Below are 4,898 nucleotides of genomic sequence, written 5' to 3'. Positions count from 1 at the left end.
CCATGGAGACATCGCCCTTCGGATTTCTCATATGGGAACCCCCGAGATATAGTGCCCAGATCACTGTCCAGGTACCGGCGCCTGCACGCCTATAGATTCGAAGGGATGCGAGCGGGATACTCTTGCCTCAGACCTCTGATAAACCCCGATTTCGTGGTTTATTTCGTGCTTGTTTTGGGGGATTTATTCACCTTTTCCCAAATTTATTCAACGAAATAGCATGGTTTTGTAATTCTCCCTTAAATTTTGCTTAAGTGTAAAAACATGCTTTTTAGGCCCTAATTTGGTGATTTTTATTTCACTTTAATTCTATTCGATGCCTTGATGTGTTTGTTAAGTAATTCCAGGTTCATAAAGCAAGTATTGGATGGAAGAAATGAGGAGAAAAGCATGCAAAGTGGAGAATGCATGAAGAAACAAAGATTTGGAATGCACCAATGGACGCGGACGCGTATAAGGCGCGCACGCGCAAAAGTGGTTTCTTACAAGGACGCGCACGCGTACATACCGCTTCCGCGCGGGTCGGGAATTTGCCAGCGACGCGCACGCGCACATGGCGCGCGCGCCGATATTCTTATATGGCCCACTTAATGGCAAAGTGCTGGGGGTGATTTCTGAGCTGCCCAGGCCCAAATCCAACTTGTTTATGAGTGTATTTCATGCAGAATTGAAGTCCAAGCAAAGGGGGAGCAATTAGTTTAGCGAACATGAGCCATTAGTTAGTTTCTAGAGAGAGAAGCTCCCTCTTCTCTCTAGAATTAGGTTAGGTTGATTTCCATCTTAGATCTAGGGTTAATTACATGTTTTCATCTTGTTTCCTTTATAATTTCTTACTTCTACTCTCTCATTCTCATGTTCTGTAATGTTAATTTCTCTTTTATGTTCATAGATGCTCTTGTTGGATTTGATTTCCTTTCAATGCAATTTATGATTCATGTTCTTTTATTATTGACTTGCTTTATTGTTGTTTAATTCCTTGAAATTGAATAGTGTAGATTTACATTCCTTGCAATTTGCTATGTTTCCCTTTTATGCCTTCTAAGTGTTTGTTAAAATGCTTGGAAGGATGTTAGAGTAGATTTTGAGCATTCTTGGCTTGGAAAGAGTAATTGGGCAATCTTGAGTCATGTAAAACCCAACTCTTGTTGGTGATCTAGAGTTGTTAGCTAATATTATTTCCATTGACGCTAATCTTTTGCTAATTCAATTAGTAAGTTGATTAGGACTTTTGGATTGAGATTAGCTAGTCTCATTAGACTTTCTCCCTATTTGTTGGAGTTGACGTAATAAGATAAATTTTTGTTTATATTTGTGACATGATTAATTAATTTTGTTTGACATTCTCCCGATGTGTGAGTTAACTAAATAAGATGAATTAGTCATGCATGACTAGGATAGAAAGCCTATGATCTCAATCCATTGCCATGAATGTCTCTCTTTATTACTTGCTTTCTTTAATTATTTGTTCAATTTACTTTTTTTGTCTTTTTATTTTATTGCCCCTCTAATCAAACTAAACGCCTCTCTTTTTGCCCCATCATAGCCAATACACAAGCACTCCAATGTATCCTAGGGAGACGACCCGGAGTCTAAATACTTCGGTTATAAATTCATTGGGGTTTGTTACTCGTGACAACCAATATTTTTGATTGAGAGGATTCTTGACTGGTTTGGAAACTATACTTTACAACGAGATTCCATTCATTTGAGGAAATTCTAAACCGTCAAGAATTCGATCTCATCAAAAATGGCGCCGTTGCCGGGGAGCCAATGGTGCTATATTATTGGCTATTATAAATATTGTGAATAGCTTTATCTTTGGTTTGTTTGTTGATTTTTGCTAGTTTTGGGATTTAGTCTCCTTCAATTCTTATTGCTCTTTGTTTTTTTATTTATTTTTATTTTCTACTTCACTATGAATTCTCACTTTGGCTATGAGTGTAGCTTAAACTATGTTGTAGGAAATGAAAGCCTCAATGAGGATGTGCATCAAGGAATTGGAGATCAAAGGTGGGAGGAGCCTCAGATATTTGATCAACCTCCATGGCAACAACCTCCGCCAATGTACTATGAAGAAGGGCCATTCTATGATGCATGTCAATCCACTGGCTATGGTGAACTCCCTTGTGACTTTCAAGAACCAACACCATATGCCTATGAGCCATATCCTCAATATAGCCACACGTTATACTCACAAGCCTCATACCACCATTTACCTCCACTTGACCATAACTCATACACACCATATCAACCACCGTTAGAATCACATGTAGAACAACCACCATCCCAATACCAATACTCTCAAGAACCACAAATTCCACATACACCACCTCAAGAACTCCACCAATTTAAACCACCTTCCGATTACAACAATCTTCCCCTAACCGATGAATTTTCTCTTCCAACCCCATCTCCTGACGAAGCCTTCATGTTAGAATTGAGAGACCTTGAATCTCGTATTTTAAGGCGACAAGAGGAGGACGAAACTAAGTTTAAGGAGTTAAGAGTAAGGGTGGCCGGCATAGTAGAAGCCGTGGGTCACCTAACATCTCACCTTAGCTCATGCGCCATAAGTACTCCCGTTGTTGAATGTGGAGAAGCAATCAAGGAGCTTAGTGAAGATATGAACTTGGAACTCCATGGTGAGGAAAGAGAATTGAGGCCAGAAGGACAACAAGAGGAGAAGATAGAGATAAGTGCACATGAGAAAGCAGTGGATGGATGTTTAGGATACGTTGAGCACATAAAGGAATCTCGGATCGAAGAACTCTCTTCCAAGAAGCTTGGAGAGGATGTTGCAGAAAAGAGTAATGTTGCGGAAGTAAACAAAAAGTTGGAGGAAATTGATCAAGAAGTGGATTCCATCACTAGTGATTTTTTGCCCACCTTGATCAATCCCCTTGACGATCCTGTTGAACCTTCCCCCAGTAGATTGGAAAGCAAGGTTGAGGAGGACGTACAAACTCCAAGGCCTAATGCGAGTGAAGAACTGGGAGAAGTATTCCAAGCAACAAACGCTCCTATTTATGATGATTCTGAATCAAAATATGATCGTTTTGAGTTTGAAGAATCCTTCCCCGAATTGTCTGGATTCGATGATGAGGTCGATTTAACTTTGCCTCCTATCTATGATGAGAGTGATGGGGAAGAAATAGAAGAAATTGGTGAAAAGGAATGTGAACTTGAGGAAGCTTGGCATGAGGAGGAATTTGAAGAAGCTCGCCAAGTGGTGGAAACCTCTAGAAGAGGATGGACGGGAGTAGAGCATGCTTTATCAAGATCTTTGGGAACTCCTCCTCCTAGTTCGTCATCCAATCCTCCGCTTGAGTGGGTAAAACTTCTAACTCTCAGCTTTATAATCCCACTTGAGTATGGTTTGCTTGAAACGGATGGCCAACTTAGGGCGCTTTGTGGAATTAAGCAAAAGAGGAGGATGTTTAGTGGTTGGCGTTCTAAATCTAGGCTCATTATGGTGGGAAGCTCGAAATTAGAGAGCATGGATTGGTGCAATGCTAATTTAAATGGGTCTAGAAGAGTAATCTGGTGCCTCCATGAGAATTCTGTTTTCTCGTCGCCCGGACAAAATCAAGGCAATCAACTAGAAGATGGGTGCGAGGACAAGATATGGGATCCTGGATTATCCTATGATAGTCATTTTCGGGAGCTCAAGTCTTGGAGAGAAATTCACCAAAGCTTCATGAAGAAGGTCGGAACTTCTGACGACCAATTGAAGGACAAGCACTTTTGGAGGTTCAAGGATGGATACAAGCATAAGCCACCTTGATAAGAAGCCTCCCGATGTCCAACTTAAGGACTTAAACTAAAAGTGCTTGGTGGGAGACACCCCACCATGGTAAACTCTTTCCATTCTCTTGTAGATATAATGAATGAATGAATTGGGTTCCATTGTATATAGTTTCTTTACTTCTTGGTATATTTCTCTTTGTTTACTAAGGTGTTTATGCATTTTGTGCTTTAATGAGGGATGAATCTTTGAATTGAGTTTTTGCTTACATTGCAAGTTTTCTCAAGTTGTTTGAAAATTGCCCCTATGTCTTAAAATGTGCTTAATCCTACACCTTAGTTTGTTCTAGAGTTTTAAAGAAGGATGAGAAGTTATGAGATCTTTTGATGCTCATTAAAAAAAAAAACAAAAAAAAACAAAAAACAAGCCACGCGCAAGCGCAAGGCGCGCGCGCGCGTTGGCTGCGCATTTTAGCTTTCTGGGCTAAGGACCAGAGAGTTGTGCCACTTTTGGGCCAACTCTGTGCCTCAACTCACGCGAACGCACGCTATACGCATCCGCGTCACTCCCTGTTTCTTTGACCACGTGTTAGCGTACTTCACGCCTCCGCGCCTATCCAATAAGCTCAAGCCATCCACGCGAACATGCACATTGCGCGCACGCGTTGATGCGTCTTAGCATCATCCAGACCAAAGGACCCGAGAGTTGTGCCAACTCTGGGCCTCCTTTGCACCTTCGACGCAGTACAACCACGCGTTAGCGCACCGTACGCGTCCGCGCCCATTCTAACCCCTCCATCTACGCGCAAGCGCTTATGGCGCTCCCGTGCCGTTCGTCCATTTCTCCCACCCACGCAAACGCGCAAGGTGCGCGCACGCGTGGATTCGAATTTTTACTTACCCCAGGGACGCGAAGCCCTAGCGCATTCGCGCATCAACTCTCTTCTTTTCCCCAACGTTCCATTTTCTTCTCTCTCACCATCTTCCACTTCATCCTCCGGTGAGCAACCCGCATCCATCGCCGTCGCCGCCGCCATTACCACCCAACCCTCTTCTCTCACTCCTTCCCTCTCTCTCACTTCTTCGCCGCTTCTCTCTGTCTTTGCTCGCCCTCAGTGCCGCCCCAGCGCCACCGCGACCACCATTGTCGCCGG

Source organism: Arachis ipaensis, chromosome B02 (assembly GCF_000816755.2).
Source record: "Arachis ipaensis cultivar K30076 chromosome B02, Araip1.1, whole genome shotgun sequence".
Taxonomy (NCBI): Eukaryota; Viridiplantae; Streptophyta; class Magnoliopsida; order Fabales; family Fabaceae; genus Arachis; species Arachis ipaensis.
The sequence above is the reverse complement of the archived record's forward strand: the minus strand, read 5'-3'. Positions refer to the sequence as shown.